The sequence below is a fragment of the Halichoerus grypus genome, chromosome 8, assembly GCF_964656455.1.
Source record: "Halichoerus grypus chromosome 8, mHalGry1.hap1.1, whole genome shotgun sequence".
Lineage (NCBI taxonomy): Eukaryota > Metazoa > Chordata > Mammalia > Carnivora > Phocidae > Halichoerus > Halichoerus grypus.
Window position 1 is genome coordinate 50,717,006 of NC_135719.1, and position 21,890 is coordinate 50,738,895.

Here is a 21,890-nt window from a genome sequence, read left to right on the forward strand (position 1 = left end):
CCGCCTGAGGCAGAGTCAGGCCTTGGGACTGCAGGGTGAGAGCGGGCTGACCAGAGCTAGGAGGGGGTCCTGTCAGGCCTCCGGCTGTGCTCAGACTTGCCCCTTCTGCTACGTGCCCCAGGCATCCAGGTGAGGGCAGAGCACAGCCCCTCCAGGAGCTGGTGAAAGCCCTTGGCAGCCCATCCCCAGCACGCAGAGAGATGAGCCCTGGGGTAAACTAGCTCCAAAGGAAGATTTAAGCCTGACTTCAAAGCAGGTGTGTGAAGGAGGCTCCAGGCAGGAACTGGAAAGTCTGGTTTTCCATGACAAAGAGAACGGATCAGAGACTGTTCCAGCAATCTGCTGGGAGGGAGCGAGGGCCCTCTTTCCTGCTCTGTTGCCATCCTCCTGTGCAGGGGCCACCACAGGGGTGAAGGGGAGGCTTGGGGGGGCGGGGAGGGCAGCCCCAGAGCTTTTGATTTGTAGTTAGATCTGGCACAGCCAGAAGCACAGCCAGACTTCTGGGGGCCACACCATGCGGCCAAGTGCCTGCCTTGGACAAAGACCATAATTCATTGATTCTCAGATACACATTTTTTCCTACATTTTAGCATCTCTGAAATAGGGCTATATCATTAATGGTGTCTGGAAGCAATGAAATAGGGTAGTTGATCCACGAAGGCTGGCTGAGAAGCACCCTGTCCCATGCCAAGAACGCAAGGAAAGGAGCTGAAATGATTAATTTCCACAATGAAATAGTGAAAACAGTGGGAGCAAAGAAGTCTAAGACTAATGGCCAGTACGTACAGTGTCCAACACAGTACATAGCAACGATGGGGAACCATATTTGATTTTCAACTATAACTTTTTCCAATTTTCAGTTCATGTATACTTTTTGGTAGTGTTCAATAGTATTACAAGTATTTATAAACAAAGTAAATTGGGCACTCTATATGTGTGTGTGTGTTTTAACAAAAGTATTTCTTTAAGGACCAAGCAAGCTCCCCAATTCCCTGACAAGCATTGGATTTTATGCCAACCATGAAGGAAGAAATACAAGGAGAGCACCTCCTTCTGTCTGTAAAGGTTGACTCAGAGCTGGTCTAGCTCTGCACGGTTTATTTAGCTCATCTTAACTTTTTAAACAATGTTGCAATCATTAACTTGTGACCAGATCAGCTCTGTGACTTCTGGGTGAACTGGATGAGACCCGTCCGGATCTCAGAAGGACACCTGCACAGTTAGGGCAAAGGGTTCATGCAGCCCCCACCTCCTGGGACAGGTGGCTCGGGAAAGGCTCCTTGGCCTTGATGAAAGGGAGATTTACCTAAAGCAGGCAGCGCTGACATTGGCCAATGGTGCCCGGTGCCGTGGTACAGCGACCCCTCCCTGGTGCTCCGTCTTCTGGGAAGTATGTGTGTGGAGTGGAGAAGGGAGGAAAGGTGACTGAAGGTTGTAGAACAAAGATGTTTTGTAGCAAGTCTGAGGCAGTCATGCAAATGACCATGTTTGCCTTTTAGTTTTGGCCACCAGGAAGCCCAGGGGTAAATTGATTAACTGTCTATTGTCCTATGACCTGCAAATCTAAACAGTCTTCCTCATATTGCCCTTCCAGTTTCTAGATTATTTTTCCTGCTCCTAAGCCAGAATGTTATAACAGATAGATTTCTGGAATTTTTAGCTAGAAGGGACCTTAGAAGAGTGATACTCTATTTTTTCCACCACTCTTTTATTCCACCCCCCTCCATGGATACCATTGGTTCAAAGATTTGTTTTAACAAATTAATATGTTAGTGAAATAGTTAATTGTCCCCATTTGTTATTATTCAAAGACAGACATAGAAGCCAATCAAAGTTTTCAGTTAGCCTAAGATAATTGGTTCGCACTCATTCCACCATATTGAGTGAATACTGAGGGCCGAGGATTGGACTAGATGCTAAAGAAATGGTGACTGAGGCATGGCATCCACCATTCTGGGACTGTGAATCTGGGAGGACACCGTGAATTAGATAGGGCCTTCCAGTACAGAGAGAATCAGCATGGAAGAGACCTCACCTAGTGTTTGGGGGGAAGGACTAGAGAGAGCTTCCTGGAGAAGGGAATATCTAAGTTGAGACCTGGAGGACAGATAAAAGCTAGCCAGGCAAAGGGCAAGAGGTAGAAGGGCACCGGGGGCCAAGGGATAAATTGTAGCGTGACCACCTAGGCTGGTACGTTCTGGGGACTACCAAGGAACTCGATGTGAGGGGCTGGGGCTGGGGAGACAGGCCGGGGCCAGAGCGCAAGGAGCTTGTGAGCCAGCTGAGCGGGTGGGGCCTCATTCTGGAGGCAGCTGGGGACTGCTGGAACATTCCAAGTCGAAACCTGAGGTGATCAGGTAAGCATTTTAGAAGGATCACCGCGGCTGCAAGGTGGAGAGTGAAAAGAGTGTGAAACGCTAGAGAAAGGGAATTCAAAGGGATGTGGGAGAGGGGCTTGGGGGGGGTGGGGCTGAACCAACAGAGGGGTAATAGGGGTCTTGACCTGTTGGTAATTCAGCTGGAAATGTTGACACCTAATAGAAATGTAGACACAGTGCAGCCTGATTGTGGATGAGTGTCTGTCTCTGTTCAAATCGGCATCCAGACTGCCATCTTGCCTAGGAGGGACCCCGGGATGTGGGAGGGATGGGGTGCGGACACTGATATAGCCAAATCCCACCCCCATTTACGAGTGAGGCAAGGGAAACTCAGTTCCGCAGTGACCCAAACACGGCATGAGGTGCCGAGCCAGGACCAGCAACTTGGGTCTCCTGATTCCCATCCCACGTGCTTTCCTGGTTGTTCGGCGGATGCTCGTTATAAAAATTACAAAATAAGCAGGTGTTGCATGCCCCTCCACTGCACATCATGACATTGTGTAAATGCCATTGAGGAAAGGCAGTGATTTTTTTTAAAAAGTAAATAATCGAATTTGCCAGGAACAAATTATGCCAAATTAACTTGTTTTTCTTCCCCTCATCAGGACAAAAGGCTTAGTGGTTAGAGAAAACACAATAGACTTAATACCTTTTGACATAGGTAAACATTTGATTCGGTTCCTTGTGCTACACTCATGGGAAGTGGAGATCAAAGACCGGTGTGGTTGCTGGGGGAGAAAAAAAATCAATAGAATCCAGCCATTGTTACTGTTGGCAACACGTGGCTGTTACTCGAGTCGGGGTTCCTCTAGGGGCCATCCTGAATCAATTTCCTTTTCAGGTTCTTAGGAAGAGCGTGGGCAGCTAAAGAAATGTGGTGATAGGAGCGAGAACGGACCGCAGTGGAAGGGAGAACGGGAAGCAGAGGACGAACCTAGGTGAAGAAGCAGGTCAGACAAGTGGCTCAGACCGAGTGGGCCGGGTGGCCCCCGGGCAGCAGGGGCAGGAGGAGCTTCCAGTGCACACGTGTCGTGTGAGTGTGGCCGCTGCAGGACTAGGGCCAGCCTGCGAAGACCGAAAGGACAAGGAAAGCCGGGTTGCTGTGCTCTATCCCTCTGGTTCCTGGGGAAGGAGGGCACGTGTGTGCATGCGTGCACACACACACACAAGCACACACGCATGCCCGCATCCACATTCACGTGCGTAGCTACATTCTTCGGTGCGTCTACACTCACACACACTCGCACTCCAATGCCCTAACCCGTGAACTGGAGCGGGCCTCTCACTTACGGCCTGTGCCTCACGGCTTGGAGAGGCGCTCGGGTGAGATCTTAAAGTGACCCCTCGGTGCTTCCTTCTGGCAGCTCCCCAAGGGTCTCCCCGGCTCCTGACAAACCTTTGGGTGTGATGCTTCCACTTGTGCACCAGCAAGGATGACGCTGGGAATGTGCCATCAGTGAGTGAGACTGAGTGTGCAAGTCACACTGAGTGTGCAAAGCTGCTTGGTCAGAAAACTCGTTCCACCTCGGAGAAGAATGAAGTGCAGGAGCCTGGCATTCTCCGCACGTAACTGCCCCACGAGGCACAGATAGTTCTTCCACTAACAGCCGAGCGCTTACTTCGCGGAGAAGATTAACTTGTCCAGTTATCACTGGAGAAGTTCTTCCCTCAATGGTGTTTTTTTGTTTTGTTTTTTTTAGCATAAGAGTGCTGCAGGCAGTGCTCCAGGGCCCCCGCAGGGCCCGGGGGTAAGCGAGGGGCCATTTCCAGCCCCAAGGAGAGTCATCCAGAAAGAGGATGTAGCCCCCCGGGAGCTGCTCAGGCAGATGCACAGACCCCAGCCCGGGGAAGATGCTCGGGAAACATTTGTTGAGTGAACGAGGAATGAATGGTTTATTTCTCTGTTTATTTTTGGCTCTGGGAGTCAGGGAAGGCACCAGGGAGAGGGTAACACTTGATCTGGGATGATAGGGTTTCAGAGGTGAAAGCAGGCTGAAATACAACGCCACATGACCAGGCATAGCTCATTCGAAGTAAAAGGAGACCCTGGATTTGTTTTCCGGTGAGGTGAAGGGGAGAACTTGCTCTAAAAGTTTGGCAAACAGCCCGCAAGAGAAAAAGGAAGCACTGAGACAATTTAGCTCAGGGGGGCCTGGGGCCCAGCATGTCCTGGGAGGCTATCACTTCTAGATGGCAGTCTTATGCCACCACGTTCATTCCTCACAATGGGAATGGGAGGTGGGAGCTGCCACTTTCATTGTGTGAGTGAAGCTCGGGGACTCTGGGAGATATGCCCGAGGTCACACAGCTTGGTGCGTGGCCGGATGGCTCCAGAGCCCTTTTGCACTTCACGCCTCTCGGGAGAGGAGATAGGAGGAAGTAGCCTGGATGAAGTTCTTCAGGTGTGAGAGACCCATGAAAAAACCACTAAAAAAGGAAAACTGAGGGAGTAGCTTTGCATAACAGCAAGACGGCGATAGGTCAGCTATCAGAAAGCACTTCCTCCTTGTGAAAGCTGGTAAGTGAAGAATTGAGTCAACATCGGGTCCATGGTTCGAGGACAGTCATCCTTTGCTTTAGTTCAGCTTCCCCCCAGGGTGACTGCAGAAAGTTTGAGTCTTTTATCAGATCCCTTTTCTTCCTTATTTCCAGACGCCCCAGGGAATACTGACCAGGTCACAGATGCCTCCATCACTGCTCTTCCCCTCCAGCTCTGGACAGTCAGCCAGGGCTTCCCTGCGGGTCGCCGCTCACCAGCCTGTAACTGAGGCTGCTGCCCAGGCTCCGTGCCCGCTAAAGTGCACCGGGAGCCGCCTCGGTGGCCGGGGTCAGAGGCCCACCTTGCTGCCTCCGGGCGCCGTGACTTTGGGCTTATCATCCAACCCCTGTGGCCCTCCTCTATTTTTTTTTTTTTTTAAGATTTTATTTATTTATTTGACAGAGACACAGCGAGAGAGGGAACACAAGCAGAGGGGGTGGGAGAGGGAGACGCAGGCCTCCCGAGGAGCAGGGAGCCCGATGCGGGGCTCGATCCCAGGACCCTGGGATCATGACCTGAGCCGAAGGCAGACGCTCAACAACTGAGCCACCCAGGTGCCCCTGTCACCTCCTCTATTGAATGAGAGGATGCTACCCATATCATAGGGCCCTTATGCAGATTAATTAATACACATTAAGCATATAGAATGAGGGTTGGCAAACTCTGCCCCATGGGCCAAATGCAGCCCACCACCTGTTTTTTTTTTTTTAAGATTTTATTTATTTGACAGAGAGAGAGCGAGCACAAGCAGGGGGAGCGGCAGGCAGAGGGAGAGGCAGGCTCTCTACAGAGCAGGGAGCCCGATGCGGGACTTGATCCCAGGACCCTGGGACGCTTAACCGACTGAGCCAAATAGGTGCCCCCTACCACCTGTTTTTGTAGATAAAAGTTTCTGGGCACGCAGCTGTACTCACCCATTTACACAGTCCCTAGGAGGCTGTGGTGAACTGAGGCAGGACTGGGTAGTAGTGACGGAAACTGTACGGCCCGCAAGTCCTAAAATACTGGCGACCTGGCCGCCTGCCAGAAAATGGTAGCCAAGCTCTGATATACAATGATGCCTGGCACATAGTGAGCGCTCATTACGTGGTAGCTTAAAAAACCAAAAAAACTCATTAGGCCTTGGAATTTAACAACAATAACAACAACAAAATGGTTCAGGCCCTGGGATGACACAAGGCAACTACAGTCTAAAAGGAAAGTCCTAAACCAGATCTCGCTGCCCACAGTACTCCCTGAGAGCAACGATCATCCCTTTCCCATGGGTCCCCCACCAGCACGTAGGCACCAGTCTTGCTCTTCTGGCCTGGGGTCCTCCTGACTATGTTCCCTCTTCCCTGTCTCCAGGCCTCTATTCCTCTTTCTGGCCCCAGGATGATTCACAGCGAGAGCACCCAATCCTTTTAAGAAACACCTCCTCCACACTGTATGATCTGGTCCTTCTTACACGTGGCCCAGACAAGGCAGTCACGAGAGTCTAGTCCCGGCCTCCTCAGCCTCTGCACTACGAACATTCTGGGCAGGATAATTCTTTGTTGTGGGGGGCTGTCCTGTGCACTGTAGGATATTTAGCCGCATCTCTAGCCTCTGCCCACTAGACGCCAGGAGGACCTGCCAACAAGGACTCCAAAATGTCCCTAGACATTGCCAAATGGCCCCTGAGGGGTAAAATCACTCCCGCTGAGAATACGGACTTAAAGTTTGAAATAATCACAAGTGGGACAACATTCCTGTCCAGGACACCTAAATTCATATTTAGAAAAAGAGTATTCTTTGCACGGAGACAGACCTGTTAAAGATGCACCTAGTTTGTATCATTGGATCACTAAACAGAACACCTAGCATCCCAGCCCAAAGCACCAGCATTTGGATGGCCTCAGCTGGGGCTCCGGTTTCACAGAAACACTGGGTGGTGCCCTGCCTCATGCCCGGGTAGCTGAGAAGGCTGGTCCAAGTGCTCCATCCTACAACATGGGGAGGGCCTCCCCGTGAACACATTTCCAGTTCCTCCCCCAGAATCTGGAAGGTGCTTACGAACCCCGTACCTGCCCCACCCCTTGTCCCAGGCCAGTTTTCCAGCTTCATCGGTTTGTACATCTGACTCGACCTCAAGTGATAGGAAGAAATGGCTGGCCACTTTAAAAGAAGAGTTTATTCACCGATTCACTTATGCTTTTGACCCATCCTTAAGGATTCCTTTGTGGGCTGGTCCTGGGATTAGAGAGACAAGCATGACGCAGCCCTTGCCTTCAACGAGTTGACAGCCGAGGGGCCAGCAGACATGCAAGCTGGCACTTACCGTGGAGCAAATTAAGAGCTGGGACACTGGGCACTGGTGCTGTGGACACCGAGGGAGCACAAAAGGCCTCAGTCTGGGGGCGAGAGTGGCTGTCAGGCCTGCCCGAGGAGCTGATTCTTGAAAGACAAAGGAGCAAAGCAGGGAGAGCGCGTGAATGTTTCTGTGCATGGGTGGGGTGCCGTTTGGGGCTGCGGATGGCTTTCCGTGGCGGACCACAGAGGTCCAGAAAGCAGGTGACAGCGTGTGGCGCAGTGAGAGAGCATCAGGTTGCAGCCCCCTCGGGCTGGAGGAGTGGTGATGGGAGACTGCTCTCGCTGGGTCTCTGGTGTTTCAGCAAGTCTCTGGGCAGAGGGGCTCATGGCTTTGGTTCCAGACTATCATTTCAAGGATGTTTATGTAGCAAATCGTTTTATAAACTAGAGATAGTGTCTCCCTCTAGGGGCAGGGAGCAGATTTGTTTGCTATCCTGTAAGATAAAGACAGTGTCTCCCGGGGGGCAGGTTTGCCCGCTGCCCCTCTAGAAGATTGGGGTTTCCTAAAAGTGGAGTTGCTTGGCCGTGATGCTGAGTGGTTGGCATGTGCAGGTCTCACCGGGCCCTCATTGTGGCGCCCTGTGGAACCGGGCTTGGCAAACAGGCACAAAGGTCGCGATGCTCCTGCTGTGAGTATTAAACTGTCCTTGGTCTCGGACTCAGGAGTCTCGTGTCTTTGCAGTGAAGCTGTGGCAGCCTAACTGGTGAGTTTGGGAGAAATTTTAGCTGCCCCCCCGAAAACTGACCTCAGATTTTTGACAGGTGGCAGTGGGGAAAGCAAAAGCTGGAGAAGGGGGTGGGATCACGAGGGTCTTGAGGGCTGCACTAGAGACCTTGGGATTAATCCTACAGCCTTGAGGAGCCACCGAAGACTGGTAGCAAAGTCATGTGCGGCTGCGGTGTGCATCAGTGTGGAGAGGGGAGGGCTGTGGGGTAAGCCTGGAGAAACAGGGCCCGTGGGGGGCACAGATATGCAGCTGCACGGCTGAACAAAGGCCGTGCCAGGGGGGACAAAGCAGGGCCAAGTTTGAAAGAAACTTCATGGATCCCTGATAGCATGTTTTCTGAGGCAGGAGTCAATCCAGATAACTCGTTGCATGTTTTTTGTGGTGTCTCTTTAGACCTTTCATGCCGTGACATTCTGAAGCATATAGACTGGATATCTTCTAGAGGGTCCCTCAGTTTGGGTTTGTCCAAGGGTTTCTCATGAGGTTCAGGTTGTGGGTTTTGGCTTGAATCCTGCAGAAGTAATGTGTCCCTGACTGTGCATTTCATCAAGAGGCACTCGATGTCATCGTTGGTGAGAATTTTGATCACTTGGTTAAGATAATGCCTGATAGCTTTCTCCATTTTAATGTTGCCATTTTCCCCTTTTATAAATCATACATAATCTGTGGGAAGATCCTTTGAGCCTGGGTGTACAAAATGTGAGTATCGATTTTATACTAGATAACAGTATTGTATTAATTGTTAAACTTCCTGACTTGGATAGTTGTATTGTGATTATGGAAGGAAATGTCCTTGTTCTCAGGAGACAGACATCTAAGTATTTAAGTACAAGAGGGCTCGATGTCTGAAACTTTCTCTCAAAAGATAGCCCTGACTTACGAGTGTTCAAACTACCATTTTTCAATTTTAGAATGGTGTGAAAGTGATACACATTCAGTAGAAACTCTACTTGGAATTGTGAGTTTGGGTCTTTTCCTTGGCTAGCGATACCCAGTGTGATCCTCTCTGGTGACACTGGGTGGGGGCAGCGGCCCCAGCTCCCAGGCAGCCACCCCATCACGAGGATAAACAGCTGATACACTTACAACCATTCTGTACCCAGACAACCACTCTGTTTTTCACTTACAGTGCAGTACTCAACAGTTTACATGAGATATTCAACAGGCTTTGTGTTAGATGATTTCGCCCAATTGTAGGCTAGTATCAGCGTGCTTAAGGTAGGCTAGGCTAAGCCGTGATGTTCGGTAGGTTAGGTGCATTTTCAAATTACAGGATATTTTCAATTTACAATGGGTTTATTGGGACATAATCCCATCACAGGCTGAGGAAGAACTGTAATAACAATAATGTGTATATATATAGAGAGAGTAATAAAGCAGGTGTGGCAAATGTTAACAGCTAGTGATTTTAGGTGAAGAGTATATGGGAATGGATTGTGCTATTCTTCTAAATTTTCTGTACATTTAAAATTTTTCAGAATAAAAAGCTTTTTAAAAAGACACGTAAAAGTAAAATCATTATTTCCCTGTGCCTAGCCATGGGACCAAAGGAGAGGATGGGAAGAAGTAAATTGTGATTCTAGGTTTTGGTGCAGTGAGTGATACCATCAGTTGAGACAGAGAACCTTGAAGGAAGTGAGAGAAGTTTTGGAAGGAGGACGGTCAGAGAGGAAAAAATGGCAAGTTTGGTTATCCTTTTTTAATTGTTTGTCTGTCTGCCGCTCTCTCCAGCCATGTCTGGTTTCAGGAAGCCATGGGCATCCAGTAGGGGCGTCCAGTAGGCAGCTGGCCTGGAGCTCAGGAGGAAAGTGGGCAGGGCAGAGGTGGTGTTGAAACCATAGGAGGGGAGAGGCTCAGCCCAGGGACCTGTGCGAGAAAAAAGAAAGAGCCAAGGACAAAACCATGGGACAGCTGACATTAAGGGGCAGGGAGCGACAGATAGTGCAAGAGGAAAGGTTTCAGAAACGGGGTGGTGGGGGACACTGGGGCCAAGGGCCGCAAGAAAAACCAGGACTGAAGAGTCTTTTTGAATTCAGTGGGATGTGGGCCTCAAGTCAGAGTCACAGAGCAGTGAGTCTGAATGGGAAGTGAAGATGCACAAGCCAGCAGCTTAGACAATTCTTGGAAGATGCTTGGCTGCAAAACGGAGGTGAGAGATCACAGTGAAAGTGCAAAGGGTAGGTACTGGTTCCACTAACAGACATCAAAAGTCCACAACTCAATACCTTGCGGGGGTCACTTTCAGCTTGGATTTCCAGCACTGTCCCTGACCTACTGTCTAACCCCAAATGCAGTCACAGTTGGTCACCCCCAGCCTCACACTTTTAACAAAGATGAGTGGTGGGGGTGTGTGTGGGGGGAGATGAGCAGCCTCTGTCAGCTAGAGGGGACAGCTGTACCAAAGATTCAAAGCGCCTGAGACGTTTTCAGACCTCCCGTTGCCAGGAAAAGAGCCTGGCTCAGAGGCAGCCTCTGCCCCCGTCATTTGCTCTCCCACCAACTTGCTTCCGGTGCCAGGAAACATTGCTACACCATCTTGTATGGAATACGCCTCTGTTAGCATTACGGTGTGAAGCCTCCCCTTTTCATTCGGGAGCTTGTTACAAATAATTGCCTCGTTGACCCCTCGACCCATGTTTCCAGGAAACCAGGCTGAGTCTTCTCCATCTTGCCTTCACACTGGCTTTAGTCACAGAGTTTTGTTTTTTTTTAAAGGTTTTATTTATTTGAGAGAGAGAGAGCGCACATGATGGATGGGCAGGGGCAGAGGGAGAAGCAGGCTTCCCGCCGAGCAGGGAGCCCAATGCGGGGCTCGATCCCAGGACCCTGAGATCACGACCCGAGCTGAAGGCAGACGCTTAACTGACTGAGCCACCCAGGCGCCCCACAGTCACAGCCTCTTCTAAAACCTACACAGGTGAAACACTGCTGCTTGATTCCAGTCAACAGCTATTTTACAGACCAGAGGTGCCATTGAACCAGAGTCAAATATTTAAACTGCAGTAAAAAGCAATGATATGAACGGATAAATGAATGGTGCTATGTCCGTACAAGGGGATATGATTCAGCCATAAAAAGGAAGTATGGATGAACCATGAAAACATTGCACTATGTGAAAGATGCCGGACACAAAAGCCACATATCGATTCGCTGACATGAAGTGTACAGAGCATGCACATCCGTAGAGACAGAGAGTAGATGAGTGGTTACCAGGGGTTGAGGGAAGGAGGGGAATGGGGACTGAGGATGGGGTCTCCCTGTGGGGTGGTGAAAATGTTCTGGAGCTGAAGAGTGATGATGGTTGCCCACCACTGTGAACATACCAAATGTCACTAATGATACATTTATATTATATATATTTTACCACAAGAAAACATTAATTAAAAATTAAAAAAGCAACCTTACCCTGGTGAGGGAGGGTAAAAGCCCCGGCTCCGACGTCAAGGCCTTTGATCTGAGGAGGGCTTTTCATCAGCTCTTCTTGACTTTGGCTGCACATTAGAATCACCTGGGCAGCTTTTTGAAGCTTCCTGTGTGTGGACCCCACCCAAGACCAATTAAGCAGATCTCAGGGGCTGGGGCCAGGGGCAAACTTTTAAGAGCCCTCAGAGATGCCAGAGTAGGTCCAGGGTTAAGGAATACGGCTCTAGGGTTCTCAAAGTGTGGTCCCCAGACAGGCAGCATCAGCACACCTGGGAACTTGGTAGAAATGCAGATTCTGAGGCTCCACTCAAAACCTGCTGAATCAGAAGCTGTGGGGGCGGGGCTCGGCAATCTGTGTTTAACAAGCCCTCCAGGGGATTCTGATGCTCACTCATGTTTGACAACTGCTCTGAGGTTAGACTCGAGAAGAAATTACAGATAGCTTTCCTCAACCAGTGAGGGTTTACTGAGCACCTGCCATAATTTTCGTTCTGTGACAGGTGACAGGTGTGCAAATATAGAGACCTACCTCAGCTCCCCTTAAACATCTACGAGGTGGGATTCTAGGAAAAGAAATTGTGCATCAAAATGAGATGAGTCTTTTTATGGACAAATTGTATTCCATTGCATGTCTATATAACATTTTGTTTATCTGTTCATGTGTTGATGAATAGACTTGGGGTATTTCCACCCTTTGGCAACTGGGAATAATGCTGCCGTGAACACTGGTGTCCAAGTATCCGTTTGAGTTCCTGGTTTCACTTCTTTTGAGTATATTCCTAGGAATAGAATTGCTGATCATATGGTAATTCTAACTTTTTAAGGAGCCACCACACTGTTTTCCGTATCGGCTGCACCATTTCACATTCCCACTAGCGACGTACGCTTGGGGTGACGGAAACAGATCTGGAAATGGATAGTGGTGATGGCTGCTCAGCGGTGTGAATGTACTTGATGGCACAAATTCACTAAAAAATTGTTAAAATGGTAAACTTTATGTTATGTATATTTTGCCACAATAAAAAAAAATTTAAAAATGAGCCATAAAACCAGATTGAGAAAAGAAAATTATGTTCCTAATAGTCAACATTGAATAATTACCACAAACACCATTATTATGTTTCCAGAATTACCCATCTGCTAGTACATTCAAAAGATGATGTCTGCAGCCTTTTCTATTCAGAGATGCTTGAGCATGGAGAAAGAGTATTTTTAATATTCTTTTTAAGGAGGGTGGAGCAGGACATCTGGTTTGACTGTGGACTTCACATTTTTACACCACGATTCGTTTGTGAATGAGTCAAGGAAGACCGAAGGGAAGAGCGTGGGCTGAGCTCTGACCAGGGACCGGGGCCTGCCCAGGTTTTGCTACTGGACTGAGGCTATTCCCGCTGTAGCAGCTTGTTTCACTTACTGGTTTGTCGCTGTTGTTGCTCAAGAACCATTTGTTGGCCACTTGAGTTTGCCAAGCTCTGGGGTAGGAGGCAGGGACCTAAGAGCGAGAGAGGCAAGCTGAAAGCCAAGTGCAGTGTCCTCAGCCTCCAGGAACAGCGGCATCACCTGTGGGCTTGGTGACAGCCACTGGGCATCCCCCGGAGTGCCTGATTCAGGAGGCGTGGGGTGGGGCCAAGGATCTGCGTTTCTAACCAGTTCTTAGGTGACCATGATTGGTGGTGGTGATGATGATGATAATGCTTGCCTAGGGACTACACTTTGGGAACCGCTGGTCTACTGGGGTAGAAAGATACAGAATATTATTTTGATAACTGTAGGTGTTGCTAGGAAAAGAGAAATGCCAGGGGCTCTACAGGAGCCCAGAGAAGGGGGAACAGTCCCCTCTCACTCACAACCCCAGCATTACTGTTTTTATCTGCTGGGGCAGGTTTTGATCTGACTTTGTGTGCCTATAGATAGGGCAAGTGAGGGAGAAGGGCTGCTGAGAGCTAGCAGAGAGCTGAGCTGCTGGCCAGTCTTCAAGCTCACCTCTCCTCCGCCCCCCAACCCCATGGCTAAACCGGAAAGGATGCCCAAGCCCCAGTGTCAGCCCCTCCTCTCAAGCTGGCCCAAACACGAATTGAAATAACAAAGAGGAGAGTTTGACAGAAAGTATAGATGAAGTCACCTTCAGAGGACTTTCCCCTTTGTATTAACCTGTAACATAAAATCCAAGGCAATCCTGCTTTAAGCTTTGTAAATAACAAGTAACCCGGACTCTCTAGCCCTCGCTCACTGCCCTGTCTCTGACTCATTTGTAATGTTAACAAAGGAAAATGCCAGTTTGATTCCCTGGCCTCCACTTGTTTATAATGAAGTCATAAGACCTCATCTATCAATCATTAACCCACAACCGGCTAGCCTCCTTTCCTTCTGGGCAGGATCCTGGTCTTTATGGCCATGCCTCTCCACTTGACCAGCAGGAAAACAGGCAGAATTGGCAGAATGTGGCCTCCTGCAGGGGGGCCAGAACCCAGCCAGCTGGACTCTGTGGGAACTCCATACTACCGATAGGCTGAACGCCCCCCCCCCTGCCCCCCACCCCCGGACTTCTATGAGAAGCTGTATGTCTTTTAATCAACTTCGGAAGGAAACTGCAGGAGCTATGAAGTATATATTAAACTTTAAATGTGGCTTCCACATCCCAACAACATCCTGAGGATGTGTGGATTCAAGATGGATTTAGAGGGGGCCTGAAGGCTGCCTTCCCCCACTGAATGGGGTCCTGTGGCTTAGCCATGTTTTGGGTGGCTCTAGGCACAGGCCCATGGCTGATGGCCCTCAGGGAAAGGTAGGTACCAGCCCCCTGAAAGGGGGACCTTTCTAACAGACAGAGGAGTGTACATGAGCAGATGATGCCACATGATTCTCAGCCTAGTAGTAGGATGATGCCCGGCTTGGGAAAGGGGAAGCCAGATGAATCCTAGGTTCTTTCTGAGTTGATACATCACATGCATATAAAATATATAAGCTCTCTGCTGCAGCAAGCCCTCTGAACTTGCTGTGCCCTGTCTCTGGAATTCCATTCCTCTGGTTTTGCTCATGGTTGGCTCAGTCCCATTCCTTAAATCTCAATTTTACTGGCGCCTCCTCTGAGAAGCCTTCTGGTAGCACCTGGTCCACAGTGATCCCTCCGTGTTCTCTATCCTCTTCCTCGCTTCTTTCCTTTATAGCACTGATTGCAGACTGGAATTTTTTTAATTTATGTATTGGTTTGCTTCTTTGCAATTTATTGTCTGTCTCTTCCACTGGAATGTAAGCTCCATGAGGACAGAGACCAGATCTGTTTTGTTCCCTAGCACATCTTCGGCGCCTAATACAGTGTCTGGCACATGGTAGGCCCATTTGTTGAAGAAACGAGTGAATTAACTTCCAAATTAAGCAGCATTCCAAGGAAGAGTATTTAGTCAACATTTGAATATGCATTTCATTAAATGTGTATTCAAATTTGGTACACAATCTGTGATCACTTCCATTTAAATATACACGCCAGGACGTGGTCCATTTTTATTATATACTCAGATCCCCTTAGAAAACAAACTTTGGAGGACTGAGCAAAAGCTTTTATTGGACTGAAACTTTGACTATTGATCGAAGAAAAAGGTGTGTCAACATCCAGAATATGTCAACCTTGCCATGAGAGTTTTATCTGCTGGGGCAGGTTTTGATCTGACCTTGTGTTTTGGTAGCCACTCCAAAGAGACATGCCCTGGAGCCCAGAGAGCTGTCTGCACAGACACTCACATAGACACGGGCAGGAGGCTACCTGGGAGAATACGACCACCAAGAGATGTCAGGGGCAGCAGTGGATCTGAGGGACTGACTTAGAAAGGACCAAAAAGACAAACCTCAAAACAGGATAACCACGAGTGCGCTTTTCTGTGTGTGTCCAGACTCATCAGATATAGTCCAAGTTACAAACAATATTTTTATTAAAATGTGTATTATTCTTGAGCACATAAGATGTACAGTCAGTGAGAAAGAGTAACCAGTGAGAAACTAGCAGTTATTCTGTAGTTCTTGTCTTCTAAGGAGCTCTCGGTGCTTTTATTATTACAATGTATGTACCAGGTGTATAAGAAATTACTCAACCCATAAAGTTGTTTACCTACCCCATACCATGTCTGCAAACAGGTTACAAAATAATAAAATGATCCTGCATTTACTTGCATAAATGGTTATTTGCCTGAGGCAGTAATAAGTCTGTAACTATATATGTACAGAGTAAACACACTCCGTACACTCTGAAATCGGGCACTTAGAAAGCTAGGAGCCATATTAACCAGTCACAATACATGTACCCTATCTGGACCCTGATTCCAATAAACCGTTCAATGAGTTTATGAGACTACCGGGGAAACCAGAACACTCACTGGATATTTGATGACATTAAGAAATTACTGCCAACAGTTTTTAGATGTGAAAATAGTATTGTGGTTATTTTTAAAGACCCCTTATCTTTAGATAAGCATCCACAGATTTTCTTCAAAGTAATCCAGTGGAGGAGGGTAGACAAAACTGAACTAATTGTGGATAGATAGATGGGTACGTGGGATCACTATACGATACTCTTTACTTTTTTACTTTTTAATTTATTTTTATTATTTTTTTAGAGAGAGGGGAGGTGGGGCAGAGGGAGAGGGAGAAAGAGAATCTTAAGTAGGCTCCACGCTGGGAGTGGGCTCAATGGGGCTCGATCTTACCACCCTGAGATCATGACCTGAGCCGAAATCAAGAGTCAGACGCTTAACCAACTGAGCCACCCAGATGCCCTGATACTCTTTACTTCTGTACCTACTTTGAAATTTTCTGTAATTAAATTTTAAAACAAGACACAAAATGTATTGGGGTGCCTGGGTGGTTTAGTTTGTTAAGCATCTGCCTTCAGCTCAGGTCATGGTCTCAGGGTCCTGGGATCAAGCCCCACGTTGGGCTCCTTGCTCAGCAGGGAGTCTGCTTCTCCCTCTCCCTCTGCCCCTCCCCACTGTTAGTGCTCTATCTCTCTCAAATAAATAAATAAAATCTTTTTTTAAAAAAACCCACAAGATGTAGTAAGAAAGTAGTGAAATATAAGTTCATTAAAAAAATCATACTGACTTTTTTAGGCTCATTGGTGCACTTTGGTTGCATACATTGTGGAATGCGGAAAACCAGATGGCTTGTCTTCCCATAGCCAGTCCTCTCTGATCAGCTTTGCAGGCCTGCTGAGTTCTCGGATTTCTGACTGGGTTTTTACTTCATGGGCTTCATTTCCAGGCAGGCTTCAGTGTTCTTGATCCATATGATGAACATTTATCGAGTGCCTCCTTCAGCCCGGAGTTAATTTCTACCTCAGCTGGCTGGACCCTCCCCAACCCACTGTCTTCTCAGGGCCACACTCCATCCATAGACTCCTCTTTCTCCTGGATCCAACCGTCCTTCTCTCTTCCCCTTTCCCTTCTGTATGGAAGTATGCTTAAGTCTCCCCATTAAGAACAAAACCCTTCTTGTTACCCTCACCTTCCTATAACCATGTGCATACGTGTACACACACTCTTCTCTCACCCCTTTATGGCTAGATTTCTGAAACGAGCTTAAGAAACACTCCAAATCAATTTCTTAAGTGTTTCGTAAGGGCCGCTGTGTCAGACATGCGGGAGGGATGTGACAAAAAGCTGTAGTCTTCAAAAGGACTTTGAAATCCGCAGACAGAGTTCTAGTCTGGAGCAGGTTGAGGTGCTGGTCCGGAGACAGCAGTCATGCACGAGACTTAAACAAGCATTCCCATCACTGTACCACAGTGCGAACCCCCAGCATGTCGGGGGTCGGGGGCAGGGAGAAAGTACTGGAGTAGCTTTGGCAGGACTTGAGCTGGACTTTGAAGCGAGGACAAGATTTGGAAAGGTGAAGGGGAAAGAGGACGGCATTTTAAGCACATTTTTAGCATAAGAACGTTTGTGAAGGTCGAGTTCATAACTTGTTCTGAGGATCGGGATGCCAGCCTGACCGTGGGGGCCACTGAAGGCCTTGATAGGCTGAGGTGTTTCAGGCCATGAAAGATGGCTATGGCTCTGCTCTGCTTTGTTGGGTGGGGCGGGCACGCTTCGGAGACAGGGAGGTGCTACGTCTGGTTAAACTTGGTCACCACAAGAAAGGAGGCTGGCGGCAAACAGGAAAGGCTGAGGCAGGGACCCTGCAGGAAGCCTGTGCAGTGTGACATGATGAGGGCCAGTCCTGGGGTGGTAGAGGTGGTGGTGGTAACAGAAACGTGGGACTCCACGACCGACTGAGGGCAAAGGATGGACAGAGCCAACCTGGCTCTGAGATTTTGAGCCTTGGAAGAAGTGGGGCCAGTGGTTGTCTGATGAGGCATCCCACCATCAAATTGAGATCTAGGCCGTAATACATCAACTAACTGCAATATATGGACCTTACTTGAATCCTGAAGCTTACAAATAAACCATTACAAAGTGATGAGATAATTAGATAACTGAATTCTGATGAGATTTGATAACCTTAAGGAATTAATTATTAACTTTTTAAGTGTGGTAATGGCATTGTGGCCCTTATGTTTTAGTGGCACATACTGAAGTATGTACAGATGAAAACGATTTGGGTTTCTTTAAGAATTATCCAGGGATAGGGGAGAGTGGGTGCGATATAGATGAGGCTGATCTGTTTTTGCCAATGGTTAGTTGTCGAAGCTGGGGGACATGGAGGTTCATTTTGCCCTTCTCTCTGCTGTTGTATGTATTTGAAATCTTCCATGACAAAAATTCTGGTCCTTGGGTAATGCAGATCTTGTACCCTGGGCCTCATAACTCCCAGTCGGAAATCACAAGAGGCATTTTGAGCTGGGCCATGTTAATCTCCTGTCACATTTCAAAACAGAAAAACATGAGCTGGAAAGAAATAATGCTTTGACTTTGTTTGGAAAAACAAACTGGGAGATACACATGATCTCCTTTATCAGGATCATGTGAGGAATCCAATTAACTGGAAAGGCAAAGTCAAAACTGAGAAAAGTGGAGTTTTTATGGTAGCTGGAAATAAATGCCTCTTTTGGAAGAGTTAGTCCCAAGTGAGGTTTCCTGGCACCGGGGCACTTGGCATGAGTGTGGAAGCTGAGACCAAGTTGAAAAGCCACAGTCTGGGCTGCGGCTGCCTGCAAAAGGCCAGTGTTACTTCGGCGACAAGTCACACATCCCCCAGGCGGAGGCCAGGGGTGGGGGGCCGAAAGGGGTCTACTGACAGCACCTCAATACTGGTTCCCTGGTGCCCACCCACACGGCACCGCACGCCCCTCGCACTCACAAGCCACGAAGGCGGGAGGCTGCTCTGCCAAGGTCCCCAGCCGTGCAGGAAGGGGACACTGGCCATCCCGTGCTGGTGGGGGGGTCCTATGAACTGCTGTGAAGCCCCGTACTTGGCAGGCCATCTCGCAGGCCATCTCCCAGGCCACAGGGCAGCAAACCAGGTTTCTTTCTCACTGAGTGCTCCCAAACAGAACACATCCTCATGCAGGTAAACTAGGAAGCTAGGAAGGTAAATTTTGAACCTGAGCAAGTGACCTAATTTTTCTTTTCTTTTTTGATGGGAAAAAAATGATACAGGGTGGTAGGGAAGCAAGGGGGATTAATAGAGGGGCACGCTTCCCCGGAGAGGAACAAGCACAAAATTAGCTTCAGAATGCAGCTCCGCAAACATGTAAGGGCCTGCTCTGTGCCAGGCATTATGGGAGAGGCAGGGATGAACGTGACATGGCCCTTGCCTTCCTGAAGAGCATGGGAGAGGGAGGAAACAGGCATGCCCCAAATCTCCTGGATAAATACTAAAACAGGAGGGCATGGAGGTTCTGTGACCCAGGCAAGGTAACTCTGTAACTAAGCCAAGGTCTAATTAGGGCAAATCATTTAATCTCAATTCTTCATCTATAAAATGGTACAATTTTTGCCTTGCTGATCCTATAGAGTTGTAAGGATCAAAACTACTACAAATAATAATAATAAAGCAGGAGTAGAAAAGGCTTTTTAGACCCTGTTGCCCCTAAGGGGCTGTGGCTGGTGCTCAAAGACGAGCGGGGACAGCAGCTAACACCGCGGCAGGTTCCTGAAGCCAGGGGCTCGCCCGCCCCGGGAGCAGCAGTGCCCTGCGCTCAGTCCCACAGCCGCTTCCCACCAGGCACATTGTCACATGCCCAGGAGCTAGCTGCTTGGCATGAGCGGCTCTCTCCAACCCATTCAAACTTGCCCGATACAGAGGGTGGAGGCGCTTAGTCCTAGTAATCTCCATGCATCTCGGAGCTGAGAGCCAGAACGGAACTTCCAGAACACAGTGTTCAATCCTCTCATTTGTATGAAGGGTAAAGGAGACTCAGGCAGGGAATGTGACTTGCTCAAGGTCACTCACTGAGGTGGCGGGATGGCTGGCGCTGATCTTGTTTTCTGGACTCTTCTCATCCGACATAGCTGCTTCTCTTTCTGAAGAAGGTTTTGCCAACACTTCCTTGCCCCCAAATACCTAATCCAGTGTCAGTTCCAATAAAGAGTATTTAGTTCCAATAAAGAGTATTTAGGGCACAATGAAAAAGAAAAATTCCTGCTGATGACCTTTCCCAAGCTCTCTGTTCTTTGGGGTCTTTTATTCTTGGGGAAACTGTTTACCAAATGCCTGTTATGTGTGTGACCCTAATCACAACATGAGTTCACAGCGATCACAATGAGATGGTCCTGTCCCTAAAGAGTTCTTAGTTTAGTTAGCACTAGAATGCCCTCTTCATGAAACCTTTTGGAACCTCTGTTTTGGGAAGAGAAAGTCCTAACCCAGTTAGAGGTATCTCTCTATGTGTCCAAGGAGAAATCATCATCTCATTGCTGTACCTCTTCACTTACGGGGTTTTTCCTTTTGTGCCTGGCCGGCAGCTTCTGCCACCCTGGCCGTGGCTCCAAACGTCATTGGGAGCAACAAAGAGGCTGGCAGCCTGCACTCTAGAAGGCTTGCCACCCCAGAGCTGTGCTGCTTCCTGACCTGAGGGTTTGCATGATACCTCATGACTGCTCCATCTCTGCTTCCTGCTGTCCCTAAGGAATTCGGTTTTGTCCTCAGCTGAGTAATGGTCTTACCTCGGTGTCCTCTTGCTACCCTCTCCCTCTGCCATCTTGGTGTGGTTGAGTTGCTTTGAGTCCAGGGCTCTGAGGTCTTGAAAATTAAAATATAGCTCAGTGAAGACTCTGACATGCGCAAGTGAGAAAACTGGTGTCCAGTGAAAGGTTGGACAGGACATTTTGAAATCCCTTCAAGCTCTAACATTTCCAAGAAGGCATATCCAAAGGTTGACAGCCTGAAAAATTGGTAGGGTTCTACCGTGTATGTCCAGACCTTGGATCAACTCCTCATAGCAAGTTTTTCTTCCGACTCTCCTTACTCTCAGATGAAGTCTCCTAGTTAGAGAACAAGGGGTAGGGAGCCGGGATTCTGTGAGGCCAGTGTACACACGTCCACTCTTCTGAAATAGTGCTGCTGTCTATGGACGGGTTCCCGGAAGAAGTGGTGTTCCTTTGCCCTCTGCTCCAGTTTCATTCCTGGTGCTGAAATACTGACGAATGGACCCCAGATGGCAAAGCTTGGGTCCCAACTCACAGAGAGCCCACAGAGCACCATGGTTCCACCCTAACGAGCCACGACATGCCAATTACTTGCTTTTCTGGGGAAACCTCCACCTGAAAATCCATTTAATTACCACGGGAGATAATCTTTTAAACACAGCTTTACATTCTTTAAAGATTTTTTTTCCCTGTGGGAGTAAGAAAGTTTATCTGAACGTGGGATTGGAGGGTTTATTGCCATTTCCAGAGGAAGGACAATTACCCGGTAGTTAGCAAGAAGCCTGAGCCCTGGAGGATTTATTTTTTAAGTCTCTTCCTGCTCACTGGTAGTTTGGCATTAGTTTATAGTATTGTCACACTCTCCCAGTATAAACTTTGCACTGAGCTCTGTGATTCCAGGCATATAATTACTTGATATTTTTCAAGCATCCCTATCAGATTGGGTTTTATATTTGCTCTAGATGTGGGTATCAAGAGTCAATGTCCCCAAGGGTTTCCTATTAGGAAGGTCATACCTCCACCAGCCCCAAAGACCTATCTGGAGCTGTGGTCAGTCCTACACCAACTTTTCCAGCCTGAAGTATCCCAAAGGATGCAAGTTTGGGCAAGCAGGGGCCCTGTTGTTATGTTCAACCCGGCGGACCCGAGACCCTGAGTAATTCCTGCTAATAATAGGTGCTCCATAAACAGATGCAAAATTGCTGAAAATCAATAGGTCTTCGCGTAGAGAGGATGTGTACTGTGTCAAAATATGAACAATGTAAAATTCAAACGGAGCTTGGTGGGCCTTAGTCCTTGGCATGGGGCTGCTCTAAGAGTCCTTCTTTCCCCACATCACTTTAAGAGCAAGTGAGCAGTAGGCTGAGATCTCTGGGTCTTGAAGAATATCCCTGTGGGGACGAAGAGGAGAAAA

At 48.4% G+C, this 21,890-nt stretch overlaps 2 protein-coding genes across 7 annotated transcripts in view; one reads left to right on the forward strand and one right to left on the reverse strand.

The window, feature by feature from the left end:
• Nucleotides 1-21,890, reverse strand: part of APH1B (aph-1B gamma-secretase subunit) — a 162,964-nt gene that overhangs the window by 69,517 nt on the left and 71,557 nt on the right. Inside the window, exon 7 of one of the 4 annotated variants that reach the window (XM_036081150.2) lies at nucleotides 15,308-21,867. The exons of the other annotated variants lie outside the window; for them this stretch is intronic. The gene's annotated coding sequence lies outside the window, so the exon portion shown is untranslated. Of the gene's footprint in view, nucleotides 1-15,307; nucleotides 21,868-21,890 lie in introns of those variants that run through there. 4 annotated transcript variants of the gene reach the window in all.
• CA12 (carbonic anhydrase 12) overlaps nucleotides 1-21,890 on the forward strand; it is a 54,554-nt gene that overhangs the window by 11,228 nt on the left and 21,436 nt on the right. The gene's annotated exons all lie outside the window — the stretch shown is intronic.